Here is a 17,727-nt window from a genome sequence, read left to right as displayed (position 1 = left end):
TATTGTAATAGTTCAGGTCAGTGGAAATAAAGTGGAAGCAATGGATGTGAAGTAATTCAGAAAGACCAACATGACTTGGTAAGTGACTGGATATATACATTATAAAAGGAATGGAAAAAGGTTTCAAACATGGAAGATTGGGTAAATAAGTACTGTGTCACTTAGAGCAAAAGTGAATTCAGAAGGAAGAACAAATCTCTGGGGAAAGATTAAAAAGTTCATTTGGAGACATGCTAATTTTTAGGTACTGTTGGAACATGTAGTAGATCAGTTAGGTGGTGCAGTTGGTAGAGCACTGTATCAGGGGAACCAGAATTCAAATCTGGCCTCAGACAATTGACGCTTATTAGCTGTGTGATCCTGTGCATGTCACTTAACCCTGTTTGCCTCAGTTTCTCCACCTGGAAAATGAACTGGAGAAAGAAATGGCAAAGCACTCCATTATCTTTGCTAAGAAACTCTAAATGGGGTCATAGTCCTGAACAAAATGACTGAATAACAACATCCATTAAGCAGCAGGTCTAGAAATAAGGAAAGAATTCACAGCTAGAAACAGAAATCTGAAAATCATCTGTGGGAAGATAATTGTCAAAAACAAGGAAGTTTATGAGATTGCCAAGGGAAAGCACATACAAAGAAGCACCCATGTGAGCTAAGATCAGAGCCTTGGGAAAGTATTTTGCAATTATTATCTCATTTGTTCTTTACAATAACCTTAGGAGATAGCTACTTTGTTATACCTGTTTTATAGAAATGGAAATGGAAGGAAATAGAGACTAAGTAGTTTGCCTTGAATCATATTACTAATAAATGTTAGAAGCTAGATCTGAATTTGGGTCTTTGGGACTGGAGCCCCAGCTTCAGAAAGCTGGTAGAGATGGTAGGGTCCAGGAAGTCAATAGAAAATGATAACAAGGATGGGGAGAGTGTGTATTAAAGTATTTACATGTACTTTGAAAGGAGCAAAGATTATGGAAAGATAGTGATAAAGGAGTGCTTTGTAGTAACATTTTGGAAAGAGTTATACTAGCTTTTTCTGGTCTTGTGAACCATTGTGAATAGATGTGGGAAAATAGGTAGGGATACATGGAGAAGGTGGCAGGAGATGTAATAACTCTGAAAAATGCAGATTTCAATTCAAACAAGGAGATAAAAGGAGTATAATTCACATGACTGCTTCAAACTAGGAAGGGTGTGGGGGACTAAATTAGGGGAAAATGGGGGGAGAGGACAGGAGGAGAAAAACATACTTGTTATGCAGGTAATAGAGTGGAAGTTTCAAAGGGCAAAACATGATAAGTTAGCACAAAGATGGGTCAGTCAAGAACACACTTGAGTAGGAGTAAAGTTGACAAAATAGGGCTGGAGGTTCAGGAACTAGTCATATGGTTATGAGATTCACATATCAGGTGGTAAAACGAGATTATTGGGAGTGCAAATTTGTATGATCTGATGGAGATTGGAGAATAATGTTGGTAGGAAGAAATTATAGAATTGACTGGCCCCTGTGTTCTGGTAGAGAAAGCACTAAATCTAAATTTCGGAAGACTAAGTCTTCAAATTCTAGATTTTAGCTTCCTCATCTGTAAAATGAGGGCTTTACCTTTGAACTCTCTGATCACTTCTCTGTCTAATGGTCTAGAAGTATCTGGTTCTTTTTGGAGATTTTTGAATCTTCCTGAAGAATTTTCTTCCTATTTTCCTATCTCCCTAACCCTTACCCCATGCATTCTTGGCTAATATGGGTGAAAGCTTATAGATCTGATCAGAGCAGAGGGGGAATGAGGTGGCCACATGCTGGTTTCACTCCCTAGCTATGGCACAATCTCTCTGAGCTTAATTCACTCATTTATCAAACAGGGGTTAACAATGACCCCCATCCTGCCTCTCCAACCCATTGCTGGGAAGTGGGATGGGGCCCAAATGAAATAAAAGCCCTAGGAAAGAACTTTAAAAATAATAAAGCATTATTATAACTATTTTTAGTTTTTTTCTTATTTAGAAATATTTGCAGTTTATACAAAGTAGCAAATATTATATTAATTACATTATGACATTTGATATGTAAGACATTAAGCTTTCAGCATTCCTCTATGACTTCAAATAAATTTGGGCAAATGAGAAATTTTTAATTTATGATGGCAGGCAGATAATCTTATGTTTCCTTCATTTCTTGCTCAGTAATATCAGAGTTTCAAAAATCTATTTTTCTTTATCATTGGGAAAATCTGGCTTCCTTTCTCACTCAGCTAAGTGTGAGCCTTCCCCTGCTTCTGTCCCCAAGTGCTTGTAAGAAAACGCCTTTATGGCAGTAGTTGTGATCTTGTTGGCCCCAGAGTGCAGCTCGTCCCAGGACCCGGAAGGCTAATCCTGGTGGGGCTGTTGACTCCATTGTGTGACCCTCAGTGAATCACTTGACCCCATCAATCCACTTGGGTGGGGGTGGGGAGGGGGGAAGAGGGTACATAATAAGAGCCTGAGGCAGCAGCTGATTAAGAGCTTTATCAAGAAGATGAATATGTAAAAATGAATCTTAGGTCCAATTGCGAAGAAAAATGCTAAATCCATAAATATAGAAAAAGGAAGATATTTTTGAATTTCAGGTTATGAAAAGAGAAAAAACTCAGTTTCAGGAAGAGAATTCAAACCATGGCTTTGTTTGAGAGGAAAGTATTCAAAAACCCTTAAAACACACAAAAAAATGAATTCTTCCTAAAGATCAAACTATTCTGAAGATTTCAGAAATGTTTTCTTAGCTCTTTCAGATTTGGGGTAAAGTAGCTATACAATGCTCTAAAGAGAAAATTTACTTGTTGAGTATTTCATGTTTAACTATTTTGTATGTGTTATAGGCATGATGAGACTGTTTTTCTCTTATTTAAAATGGTATCCTAAGATCTTCAGGGCTGAAAAAAATGATCTTTCTAATTATCACTTCTAAATTTTTCATCTGTTTTTAGTTTTAGGTTCCTAATCAAGGTAAAAGTATTTCCAAGTAAAGAAGGTTAGCTAATATTATATGATGAGTCTTCCAGCAACTTCTCTAATTTAGTTTTCTGTTTAAGAATAATCTCTATTCATACACACAAAATTGTTTGTTAGGTGGTACTGAGGGTTTACCTAGGCATCTTAAACTCAGGGACAAGATTATCAATTATTGTTTAAATTTGGCTGGTGCAGACAATGAATCCAAATAATTGAGAACAAGGAGTTAGGGATGAGGCTCTTAGAATCCAAGATATGCAGAGAACCTCAGTTACCCTGAAAGACTGTTGAGTCCAAAATATATCTAGCCAAGAATTTTCTGGCTACATGTTGTCACAAGGTAAGCTATACCATTCTACTTGAGTCTGAAAATGGACATGCTCTAGTGCAGTTTCACTTGGTAGTAAATGCTATTTATCAAAAATCCAATGACATTTAGTCCAAAGCCTTATTTTGGATCCTGATTAAGTACTTCATCCTGGGCTTCATTTTGGTTTAGATTTATTGAAAAAATTATAAATTATTTTGGGGACAGACAATGCCATACCTGTGCCATTAAGGAAAGGTAGTATGGTTCAATAGAAGGAATGTTGGATTCTTATGTGAGCATGAGCAAGTCACTTTTGTGCTATTAGCCGTAGATTCATCATCTGTAAAAGATATTATTAGCTTCCTGAATTATTTTTTGAAAATGCATAAACACACACATGCACACATATGTACATATAGGTAAATATATACATAAGAAAATGCATATAAATTGCTCTGCAAATCTTTAAGTGTTACATAAATATTAGTTGTTAATTTAAGAGAACAATTACTAATCCATTTCTCCTTTCCCTATTGGGAGGTCCTTCATATAGAAAAAAGTATGTTGAGTTTAGAATCAAAAGAACTAGATTCAAATCTTTTGTAATCTCAGGCAATTCATTTAATTTCTCTGCCTTGGTTTCCTCCTGTGCAAAATTAGGAGTTCTGATCAGATAATCACAGAAGTCCTATTTAGTGTTCATTCTATAATTTCCCAGGATCTTGTCTTCAATTGTCTGTAGATTTAAGGACAAATCACCAATTCCTGAATTGTATTCATATTTACCCTTCATTTTGGATATAAAGGCATAGCAGAGTGAAAGTCAAAAAAAGCAAGTTTCTATTTCTTGGTAATAGCAGGGGTTTGGAGAAACTTGAGATTTTAAGTAAGATTTAGGATAGGATTTAGCAGACACTTATGTAAGGACCAAACATGTCATCTTATAGTTATTATGTATTTAAAGTCAAAACTTGGCAAAATTATGCATAAGAAAATAACACATAAAAGTAATTTCTTGCTTTGGAAGGTAAGGAACCAAGTGTACAGATCAAATATAATTTTTTGTCCAAGTACTCCAAATGTATCATAATATTATTGAAAGTTGTATCTGAAGGAAAAAAAAAACCTTTCAAATGGTTTAATATGGAATGGATTGAACAAAAAGAAAATAAAAATTTAATTAACCAACAAAAATGATTCCCTTAACCCACTTTTTTTCTTCAATTATCATACTTATGGTCACATTCCTTAAAAAGTTTTACTTTCTGACTACTTCCACATTACACACAATCTACAATCAACTTTTGCTGATTTTTTTAAAAAGAAAAGTATTGATATTTCCGTTTTTGATTATCAAACTGCTTTCTGAGTTATTAGGCTATGGACAAATCTTTTCCCTCTTTATTAAATAGAAGGATAGTAATAATATCTAGCTTTTATATTGTGCTTCAAGATACCTAAGTACGTTACATATTTTATCTCATTTCATCCTTACACAAATTGTGGACTTAGGAGTGATTATTATCGTAATTTTATAGATGAGGAAACTGAAGCAGCCTTGTCTAGAACCCCATAGTGTCAGTCAAGATTTGAGCTAAGGTTTTCCTAAATCCACAGTGTTTAATTCGCTGTACCATTTAAGTTAGTAGGTAATAACTACTTATAAGAAGAATATGATTCATTTTCTGTCAGATTAGAAGTCAGAATAAATCTGCTTGAAAATCAGACTTTAGCTCCGCTTTGCAAAGAGCAGTTTGTCCAACTAAATTTGGGAGTTTGATTTTCTAATGAGCAATGGTATAAAGGAAATAAGAAATTATGAGTTTGGGGATGATTTGGGCAGGAAAAGAAAGATACAGGCCTTAGGGACTACGTAGTTCATATTTATTGTTGAAAATATTTGCAGATGTAATTTTTATTAATCCCAACATTTTGTTTGATTCTTAAATTTATAATTGGGGCCTTTAAAATCATATGAGATGTCATTGCATCACCATCTGTTGTCTTAAAAAAAAAAAAAAACAGGAAAATTCAGAATTTGTAGATGACCACTTAAAAAAGATTAATCCTTTTAGAGTTGCAAAGCTTTTTATTTTATTTTATTTATTTATATAGAGTTGCAAAGCTATTTTATTTAAAAAACCTTCAGATTTTTAAAAAATTGGAAATAGAAATTAAAAATCTGACTGTAGAAATTACAAGTAGCTCTATTCCTGTAGTATAGAATAAATAAATACATGGTATGTTGTTATTTCTTCCCCATCTCAACTTCCCCAATCCCTTGTGTTCTTTCTGAAAATATACCTTTCTGGAGATTTCTTTTTCCCTTTTGAAATGCATGTGGATTTAGTTTTTAGAAAGTGTAAGATCAACAATCCTCCAAGGTCAGTCCTTGGCCTCAAAAGGTAAGAGTATAACAGAGAGGCCATCTCTGCACAGTGGAAAGAGACTAAATGGCCATTTTTTTTTCTTGGAGGTGACCTCTTTGGGTGTTGGTATCTACACATTTGGCAGACAGTAGTGAGATGAGAGAATCTCATAGCAGACACACAGAGTGACTGGTGCTGGTCTAGCTTAAAAAAACAAAACAAAACAAAACAGAAACACATTTTTTTTCCAGCTGTCAATCTGACAGCTTTCTTAAATATACACACACAAAAAGCAATAGCATTGTTCCTTGTTCTGAGTGTTAGGGTTACAATTTTTAAAATACTGCAGATAATATAATAGGAATATAGTTATGGTTATTAGAACAAACAATTACTCCAATTATCACAGTCAGCCCCATAAATGTGTGTGTATATACATACATACATACACAGACACATATACCTACATATACACACATACATACATACATACACACAGACACATATATATATACTTACATAAACACACATACTTACATATACACATATACATATATATACACACATAGATTCATATATATATATATATATATATATATATATATGTAGATATATACATCCACAGATTTTCTACTCAAAATCCACCCTTGCCCTACTGCTTTCCTTTTTGAGCTAAGCAAGCAAGTAGGACGGCCAAACAAAAATACACACAAATAGTGTAAGGTTAGCCCAATTCTATTTCATTTGTAACCTAAACTATGATTTGAACCCAGGCTTGAAAAGCAAAAAGCCCAGTGAACTAACGCCTTATGCCATATGTCCAGGGCAGCCTGCTCCTTTCAATCAGAAGCATGGCTGCATCTGTCACAAGCCCTCAGTCTGAGCTGAACTGAAACCCAGCTCAAGCATGGAGCGCTCGGATCACAGGGCTCTACGATTCCCACAAGCAAAGTGATGGACTCCTAGCCCTAAGGCCGGCCGTTCTAACGGGACAAAAAGCGGATGATACGGACTTGGGGTTGGGGTTCTCCCTCTCTCCCCAGCTCGGCTGGGATGGGCACTTTGGAATTGGAACATCTGAACAAAACAACCGAGGAAGAGAGGTTGAAGAAATAAAAATCAGAGCAACCCTTCCTGCCGCTTTCCACGGGAACTTTAATGGTATATCTGTGGAAAAAGTAATAAACGGGATCTAGTCCATTAGGCAAGAACAAATTTTCTTCCCATAATTTTATCTTTGTTTAATTGAATATTTAATTAGTATAAATATAAAGCTAATTTTTTATGTGTTCAGTACATTTAGCAAGAAGTGTTGATCCCGGGCTCTATCTTGAAAAGCATTTATGCAGACACGGACAGCAACCATGCCCTTCTTGTCCCCTTCTGTGTGCTAATAGAAGTGAGCGGGTCATTTGGCATTAGCAAAGGAGTAAGTTAGCATTTGCACTGAGCTGAATCTTGCCAGACTGTGTGCATATTGGAGCGGGCAGACAGTGGCTCCTTTCACGTTGATGAATGGCTTTTTTCAAGCGTTCTGCTCCCTAGTTATGAGAAGGGTGACCCGGTCAGGAGACGACTTTATGAAGCTATAAAAAATGTATGTCACTTCGGACTCTCTAATGTCACGAAAAAAAAAAGTGCAAAAATGGCAGGGTAATAAGGCTGTTTTCAATGCTCTAAATAGCTTTCTGTCTACAGTCCTGGGTGATGCTGGAAGTGGGGCTGAAGATGACTTCAACAACGCATTGTTGTCGCTTTTTAAAAAAGATTTGTTTAGCTTTGCTTTCTTTCACAGAGATCCTTGTGAGGATGACAATGAGACATTTTTAGAATGCAGGTTGGACGGCTCTGTATTAGGAGCTCTGAGAGGTACAATGTATTTTTAAAAGCATGTAATCTACTCAAGGTGGTGACGACTTTTAAGTATGCAGAACAGCTAGAGAGAAAGCCACTACAAAGCAAACGGAGTTTTGAAAGGGGGCTTTCATCTAATATTTTAGAAAGTCTTCCCTCTGTGTCACAAAGAATAAAAAAAGAGAGAGAGAGAGAGAGAAAGGAAAAAAAAAAGTAAAGGGTTGCCAGGTACACTTGCCCCTCTGCCTTTGGTTGAATACTCTGGAGTTTACAGATACTGGCATGTAGATTTTAACAAAGGCAGCCCTCTGTAGACCCATAATTTAGCATTCATTGAATTCTCCTATTGCTTTTTAAGCTTTGATATGCATATTTCATTGCATCAGATGCTTTCTTTTTCAGAGATGTAGCACCTTTTAAAACTGATGTTAAAATGTTAATTTGCACTAGGTAAGTGGCCTGGAGGATAGAGGTCAAAGGTTTTGCCTTTATTAAGGCTTCAATTAGTAACAGGTGAACTCAGGAACACCCCAGCTGGTTTCCCTGAGTGTAGTTGCTAGGGGTTGGATTGCAAAACAAGGAGTGTCCTATTCCAAGTTCAAGTTTGTTTTCTGCTTTCCACGAAGGGACTTGAAAGCTTTCTCCAAACATCTCACCTGCTCAAGAGCAATTTGCATTAATGACAAGGAGAGCACTATCAAACTACATCAAATGTGGGATTTGTGGATGGTTCTGAGGAGCAACTCGGAAAGGAGTGGATGATTAACAGGTAAACCCAGGGTGTTCTTTTAGCCAGTTATTTTCCTCCCCACCTTACGAAGCTCTTTCTAGTTTGTATTTCAAAAAGAGACTACTTGTTAAAAATAGCTTTCAACTCTACACTAAGCAACCAAGAAAAAAAAAATGTTTTGGTGGGAACTTCTCTCTGTGCTAAAGGATACAATGATAAAAAGATACTGATTTAAATATGGAAATGAAATAGAGGTTAGAGCTTTCAGAACTGTCAATACTTGCAAAAACAAGATGGTGACTATACTTTAAAAATGCTGAAATCTGAAACCACCTAGTAGATCAAAGGAGAGATTTGATTATTTCTGTCAAAGGCCATCCTTCACTAGTAGAATAGCATAACTTGGAGATGATTGAATTGGATTTAAGACAGTAATGCAAATTTGGATGGTCCCAAGGGATCAGGGCCTAAAAGAAAATAGTTTGTCTAAAGAAACTCAGCAGGAAAGAAGTAATTTCGAGATATGCTAAAGATATGACATACAGTACATGTGTTCCCTTGGCCCCAGATCTTATTACCTACTCAAACCCCTGTCATCTACATGATTCCCAAGTACATAAGTAGTTCTCAACATAACAGGCATTGTTCCTTTAAAGCTACAAGTGGTTACTAAAGACTTCTTAGTGTAAGGCTGCGGTGGTGAAGAGAGTGCTGGGTTTAATTTAAATCTGAGTCTGATCGTAAGTCACTGGCCTCTATGGGCCTCAGTTTCCCCATCTGTGAAATGAAGACAATCAACTAAATGACCTCTGAAGACATTTCTAGCTGTAATTCTATGATTCTGTAACAACTGAACCTAAAAGAAGAGTCTAAAGATGGATATTTATGTCTCCCTTCCTTCACTGTCCCTCATGTATTTATTCCCTCAAAGAGTTTAAGTCCTATAACATAAAATATATATTTTTGCAAGAAAAATTTCACCCCACTTAAGAATTTATTAACAATTTACATAATTGCTTAAGTAATCTGCATAATTGACAGAAAGTCTAATTTGACCCTAGTTCAACTGCAACACTTATGATTTTAAATTGAAACTGGTATAATTCATTTATGAGAGTAATTAAGCCATGGTGTCTAACAAATACAATGTATGCTGCCTGGGGCCTCCAAGGCCAGAACATGCTATTAGAATGTTTTATTTAAATATGCCAAATCTGTTCATCTGAATAGTCACCCACGTTAAAGTATATCAGATGCTTTTTTTGACCTTGGATATGCCCTGCCCCCTTTAAAAAGAAGATAGTTAATATTAATTGATTTTTCTTTTAAGATCCAACCAAAGACTACGATGGCTTTAAAAATAAAAGAAGGTAATCTCCAGAAAGGGTTTTCATTTGAATGTACCATAATCCTAGCTTTCATGTTTTCAAGCATGAATTCTTCAGAATTATAATATATACAGGGAAATAAAGACCCATAACTACTTTTTGCTTAGGTTTGACAAAATAACCGATTTTCAGGTAGGTGAAGAAAGTGGGAAAACTTTCTGCTTAACTCTAAAAGGGGACCTATTTAAAATGCATAATTAGTTTGACTAATTGAGGTTTATTCAACCCAAACATGAAAGAAAAGTACCAAAAATGGCTATGATGTTATCTAGGGAAAGGCAAGGTTAATTTGACCACAAGCACACAGCACTCAACAAAAATTTCTTCAGGTGGAACATTTCAGCTCCCTTGACTTCCTTTATCACCACCACCTGTGCAGCATCATGAACCTTGAGAAAAGTCGCAACCAGACCTGAATAACATCATAAACTAAGGGAGGTTTTTGGGTAGTGTCTCTTCCAATTTGTTTTTTTTTTTTTTTTTTTTTTTCCTCCTGCTCACATTACACTGGAGTCAGTTTAAATGGTGGGAATGAGTTTGAAATTACAACTTGGACAAAAGTTTAATATCTCCTTGAGAAGGGAAATGTCAAAATGAAAGAAATACAACAAAATAAAAACTCAGTTTCCAACACATTTGCAACAGCATTTCGTTGTTTTTTGCTAATTATTTTGTTCTGTCATTTTAGTCATGCCTGACTCTCCATGACCCCATTTGGGGTTTTCTTGATTATGATACTGAGTGGTTTGTCATTTTCTTCTCCAGATCATTTTACAGATGAACAAACTGAGACAGTTAAGTGACTTGCCCAAGGTCACACAACTAGTACATCTCTGAAGCCATATTTGAACTCAGAAAGATGTCTTCTGACTCTAGGCGAGGTACTCTAACTACTGTTATCACCTAGATGTCCCCAATTTAAATATAGGATAATAAAATGGGAGAAAGGAAGAGAAGCTTGAAAAAATAAAAGAAAAAAGCTTCCCATTCCTCATTGCCAGGATGAGGAATTTTTACCTCTCCAGCTATACATGTCAGGGTAGAAAAAAAGAGGATAATGGCTTTAATGTACTCTGGGGAATCCAAGAAAATGGTTCAGAGAGCTAAATAATGGGTTGTAGCTGAGCTTCCTACCTGCCATTAGTCCCATGAGGCATCTTTTTATTTTTATTTATTTTTTTTTTAATGTAAGAAACAAAATATCTTACTAAGAACTCCACCGCCTCATTATGAATGCAGGAAAGATTTATTTTACATTCTTGTCAGAATAAATGAATCCCAATTTCGTAGAATGGGAACACATAGAGGCCAGTTCAAGCTTTTTTATGGGGTTCAGGATCCTGATTGGTCAGGATTCTTTCCAAGTTACCATTCTCCCTTATAAGGTATATAATACACCCAATTTTAAGCAAAATGTGACTAGAGTAGTTCTTTCTTTGGTTCTTTGAGCTCCTGCTGTTGGTCACATCTCCGTTCTCCCAACCTTTCTTGTCGGAGAGGGAAACTCCCTGTCCTTATTACATAGCCATATCACCATATCACACTTATCACATGTCCTCAAGGAACTTACATTCTTACTTTCTTTTGGGGGAAGATAACAGGGAAGGGGGAGGGCAAGGTCCAGAGGGTTCCTTTTCAAATAATCTCCATCCCTACACCCCTGATTATTCTTTGATGTCCTTGTGGATTTCAATTTTCTAATTTAAATTCCACTTCCATAAATTTCATACCAAATGCCCATTCATTTCTCACAGTTTATATCCTTTGGTCTGTGGTTATTGACTGATTTAAAATTAGAGAATGATGATTATGCCTTACTTAGAAAGGAGGGAAGCTATTGAGAACAGAACTTCCCCTAGAAATTGAACTCTGACTGGCTTTCTAATCGGTTTTGTTAATCTGTATAAACTGAGCTTCATCTGAATAATTTTGTCTAAAATGGCCTCTGAAATTCTGACTTATCTATGACTAGAAATTTTTGCCTATGAGGAAAATGGCAAAAAATGCATCATCATCATCATCACTGCTGACAAGATGGGATTGCAGGGTGGGTTAGAGGAGAGCTCAAGTGGGGTTCAGCTGCCTAGAGGAAGCAGCAGAACCAATTTGGAACTTCATAATGTAAGTAAGTGCTAAGAGACAGCATGTTATGGGGAATACAGAGGTAAAGTAACCTTAGAGCCAGAATGGCACAAGTTCCAGACCTACCTCTGAAACATACTATTTGGGGCGATTATGCTTATATTAATGAAATTCAGTGTTTTAAGCATCTTTCAAAGACTTGGGTAGCAGAAAAGCAGAAAAGGAGTTCCTTCATCCAGGAGTTCCCTGAATTAATAAAATCATAGGTCAAGCTCCCATTCCCAGGTAGATACCAAATTCAATTGTTTCTAGGCTGCCAAAGGTCCTCACCTGATAGAGACTTTCTTTCAAGTCCTAGGTCTAGAGCAAAGCCTAGTTCTGACTTTGAATGAATCCTAAGTTCCTTATTTTGAACTTTTCTCTTTTCTTATAAGGATTTCTCAAGTTTGAGAAATTGCATCCATAAGTAAATTGCACAAATTAATCTCAAAATGGGTTCTAATGATTTTGAGGTGTTTTTTTTTCCTCATGATTTTTATGTAGAGGCCAAATCTCAGGAATAGAAAAACGAGAATTAGAAGAAAAATAGAAAACAATATATGGAGATTAAAGGAAAGACAGCATGAAATTAGCTATAGGACAACGAAAAATAAGAGTAACTCTTAGATTTTAATTAGATAATGGACTTGCCCAAAATTCCAAACTAATGATAATCCCAAATTTGAGATGCCCATGTGCCATACCTCTCCTTATCCAACTCAATGTCTGGCACAGGATAGACACTTAATAAATACTTATTGACTTATTTGTGCTTTGAGTTTTTAAATGGAATTCCTCTCCTCCTTTCCCATCCTGCAGGCTATTACTTTTGATTTTAGTTTCTTTATCGTATTAAAAATTATTGAGGATCTCTCCAAAGTGTTTTTGTTTATCGGGATTATATTTATAGACATTTACCATATTGGAAATAAAAACTATTTTTGAATTTGTAGACCCTCTAAAAGGGTTTCAGAGATCCCCAGGATTCTCTAGACCATACTTTGAGAACCACTGTGTAAACCTTAGTTTTTGCCTCAAGTAAAGAAATTTAAATCTTATGTATAAACTGCTATGGAGAGTCACTGGACACAAGCTTCTCAACGGATGTCTGATATTCTGTGAAACTGATGTTTTCTCTATGATTTGCATGTTTTCCAAGTTTTATAACAATCTATGTCTATGCTCCTTTTATCATGTTGAAGTATCTTAGTAATTTTCTGTCCCTTGTTCCCATTTTATTATAGGTGGGACTTTCAGGCCCACTATAGGTTTTAGTATGCCTCAAATTTTATGATGTAAGCAACTTCTATTGCCAATAAACATCAGACCCTGAATTTGGGGATAAAAGGATTTGGAAACTCAAAATATAATAATGTCCTACAAGTTTCACAGGAATGAGCAAAGCAACTAAACTAAAAGTAAAAGTGATTTGAATTGTTGAATAGTAGAACTATTATAAAATATATACAATGCAGATTGATAATGAGTTGGCCCCAGAATTGAACCTGATGGCTTGCCTATAAGGAACTAATGTTCTTAATGACTTTAATTACTTTATTACAATATTCTTCTGGTGATATCATGTGGCTTCGTAGGATGTAATCCTTTCTGGAGAACTGGTTTTAAACATCACCCACAGAGCAATAAAGATATACATAGCAGAGATGTACAGACCACAATATATTATAAATGAAGAATTAGTATAAAAGATATCATGATCCATCCATGCTCAGGGCGAAAAAAAGTTGTAGAATCTACTCCAATCTAAAAATGGTCTACTTTGAAAATTTTTCTATGAAGAAGTAGAAAGTTAGCATATTCTGGAGAATCTCCAACACCTTATCTTATAAATGGACAGCTTATATTATCCATTTGTATCTTTGCAAGGTCATGGGAAAGAGAAGGAGCTCAGCATTTGGGGTAGACATCCTGTGGTATATTTGTCAAAATATATGGACAAAGTTGAACAAGATGAACAGACATGATGGATTGTGATTTGTATCCTTAGAGAGAGTACTCAAGAGATCCTACATCTACTAGAATTCATGAATATGTTAATTTATATATCTCTGTAGTTTATGCATTACTTAAGAATGTAATTCTGCAAAAATTTCTCAATAATAACATTTATTTTTAAAATATTCAACAACGTAAAAACGATTCACTGTTACTTCTAGCTTAATCATCCTCCAAAAGTCAGAACAACTTTTTGTTAGGTGGTGGGATTTTTTAATTGTCAGTGTCACCCAAGAATACAATTCAAACCTGAGTCATTTTGGGCCACAGATCTTTGTACCTTTATCTTCCTTGAGCTAGTAAACAGGAATGATTTAAGTTATTTAGGAGTAAACACAATCAGGAATTGACCAATAAGCCAAATTAGAAAGTATGTTTGGAGAGTAATAAAGGGTAAAAGGGGGTTCAGTCCCAGAGCTCTAAGGTATAGAACTCGAAGGTTGGAAGAGGACCTAATGCATAAACACTTAACTCCTATGGATAGTCTTTTCAATAGCTTCCTCTGAAACTGCTACTTTTCACGTGGCAAACATTTGTGTATGAAAACAAACACATGCACAAATGAATGAATTTGATCCAAGAAAGTATTTCCATCAGAAAACACAGATTTTTGTAGCAAAAATAACATAATTCTTGCCTCTTAGAAAATTAGTGATTTATTTTTATTTCCTCTTTCCATTCCGAAAATGGGCTCTGTTCAATTCAACAAACATTGATTTGACTGGACTGAAAACTAGATTCATTCTGAATTAAAACTGGTCTACTTGGAAAACATTTTTGTAAAGAATAGAAAAAAGTTAGCTTGCTCAGGAGAATCTCCAATGCCCTATCTTCTAAATAATCAGGAAATTATTCTTTATTTCTCCCTTAGGATAAGGTTTGGCAATGGAAGATCTCAGGGGATTTTTATTCATAGTAGAAATTTCTCTTGAAATGGTTATGTTTTGCATGGGCAAAATCCTGAACTAAACAATAAATCAAGAGGTGGAAGAGAAAACAGGCCAGCTTTATTTCAATTTTTTAATTTTATAGATGAAGAAACTGAGGCAAAGGGAGATTAAGATGCTTTCCCAAAGTCATCTGGGTAATAAATAAGATGTAGAGATACAAGTGAGTAGCATATTCTACTGCCATTTTAACTGTGATGGTACAGAATGTTTGTCTCAAATCACTTTTTTGTTGAATAATGAAGGGACTAGTTTTTTTCCCAAAAAAAAAAAAATCTGGGAATAAGTAGCGAAGTAAAACATCAATCATTTGTGGGCTTTTGAAAAATATACATACATACATACATATATATATGTATGTGTGTATGTGTATATATATATATATATATATATATATATATATTACTATTAGACACAATTTTTATTTTTATTTAGTACAATGGGGTTAGATCATTATAGTAAGATGCAAAGATGATCCCAAAACTTCATTTTAACAACTGGCCAAGGTCTGCCAAAATAAATGATCCCTATGTCACTCTAGCTCTTGGAAGGAAAAGCTTACCTATCTACTCCATTGTTCTCCCTCTTCTCTTGCCAACTCTTCCTACTCTTTGGCTACTCTTTTCTCAACATTTATTATCTGCAGCAAGATCTGATTCATACTGGCCAAATATTTTTTCAGAGTATGCCGACCATCCTTTACACAAATGGACTTGGGCTTTCTGTTTGTGTGTGTGTGTTGGGAAGATAGGAAGAATAACTTGTGGGCAGCTATCACATGTTCCTGCCCTTAAATACTCAATACTCAAAAGGATCTGTGATCTCACTGAAGAATAAGAGGGAAGAAAGGAGGCCAACAGACCTTAAGAATTCAACTCATGGATCATTAGTCTCTGGATAACCAATATTTGGGTTGTATCTACAATGGAAAATAATAATGCCTTCAATTTGTATAACACTTGGTTATTTTCAAAATTACTTCACATCTCAATTGATTTTTACAATCATCCTGTGAAATAAGTAGGGTGAATTTTATGTCTGTTTTAAAGATGAATAACAGTAAACTCTGAGAAATTCATTGATATTGCCAAGTCACAAAGAAAATTAGTGGGTAGGGTCAGGTCTAAGATTTGGATCTCCTAATTCATAATGAAATGTTATTTATAGGATAATATAGGACATTAGACTATATGTTAATAATCACTGATTTTATCATTGTAAATATCCTGATATCATGAGGAGGAAAAAAAAACAATAATTCCTTTTGCTGAGGGAAAAATACATAATATAAGATTTTGATGTTTTATTTTAACATCAAATGATTAGATCATTTCAAGATCAAAGCCCTTTGCTTTATGGGGAAAGATGTTCAAAATTAATGAGAAGTCATTTTTCTTAGTAGCTATGTAAAGTTTAACTTCAGCTATGAATTAAGGAGTCTGCTCTGGGGCTATTGGGCACACATATTTCACAATAAAAAAAAGACAAATTAACATCAGAGTGTAATTTTTATTCTTGGAAGCATATGTCAAAGAAGAAAACAGTAACATGTTATCCAAGCTTATTTTAAAACTATTTCATGTTTTCACCCACAGTGTGGATCTCTTCTGGATATCAGAAAATAACATTAACCACTGAGGCACATTCAATAAGGATCATAGATGTCCTCTAGGCTGGTACATTTATATATACTGGGATTCAAAGTGATCTGAAATAATGGATTTGGTCATCTCTATTTTATTTGTGTTGAAGAAGAAGTTGTTTCTTCTATATGTATATATATTTTAACTTAGATTAGAATTGAGAGGAAGAGGGAGAAAAATAATGGGAATCCTTTCTACCAGGAAATGAAATGCTGTGTTGTGCATAATTCTACTGTGCTTAAGGTGTCCATGTCTGCATCCTAACATATGTTTTCAATATGTGTACATTATAATACACTCTACTTTGTACTTCCCTTGTGCATAAGATTTCAGAGGACTTTATAAATAACTTAATTTCCTACATGTAGGCTTCTGGACTCCAAAATCAGTTCCCTAAACCTATTACATGTGGTGTATCTTGATCAAAGTGTAGCATCTTAAATAAAACAACCATCTATACTGCTGCTGGTGGAGCATGGCTCAGGGACAACTGTCCTCTTGAGGTCTGGTGGGAAACCTTTGCAGTGTACAAAGCCAATTAAGAAGGTCTCAGAATCAATTTTCCCCCTCCCTACCCTGGTGAAATGGTTTACTTTTTAATAGCCAGGTGGTCTATTCTTTTCATACAGTCAAAAGAGAATTAAAATTTGGGGAGAATTTCTATTGCTCTCTAGTCCTGCCATTGGTTTCCTTTGCAGACTTGGGGGTGTCACTGAATTTCTCAGGGCCTAGAATTATTCATCTTTAAGACAAACATAATACTTAGCATACTTATTCACAGAGTGATTATATGATCAATTGAGATATGAAATGATTTTTAAAAGAACAAAATGTTACACAAGTAGAAGGCACTATTATTTTCCTTTTTCTTTTTTCTTTTTCAGGAGGCAGTTAAGGTTAGACTTGCCCAGGATCACAGATAGTAAGTGTTAAATGTCTGAGTTCAAATTTGAACTCAGGTCCTCCTGACTCCAGGATTAGTGCATTATCCACTGTGCCATCTAGGCACCCTGGCATTATTATTTCCCATTGCAGATACAACCCCAATTTTTTTTTTAAAGACCTAATGATCTATTGTTGTGTTTCCAAAGTCTTTAGGCTCCTTTTTTCCTTCTTCCTGCTTCTTCTTCAGTGAGATCACAGATCCCTTTGAGAGCAATAGAAATTCTGCTCTTGTTTTAGGATTATATAGTCCCATCTGTTCTAATATAACATGGTGTGTCATGGTGTCATGGTGGGTTCAAATCCTACCTCTGATATATACTGATTATGTCACCCAGAGTAAGTCAGTAACTCCTCAGTGCTCTAGGCCAGAGATGTCAAAACAAAAGCCCACATTTACAACCAGTATAGATAAACCGCCA

The sequence above is a fragment of the Sarcophilus harrisii genome, chromosome 2 (genome assembly GCF_902635505.1).
Source record: "Sarcophilus harrisii chromosome 2, mSarHar1.11, whole genome shotgun sequence".
In the NCBI taxonomy this organism is placed as follows: Eukaryota; Metazoa; Chordata; class Mammalia; order Dasyuromorphia; family Dasyuridae; genus Sarcophilus; species Sarcophilus harrisii.
This window is presented reverse-complemented; position numbering follows the sequence as displayed.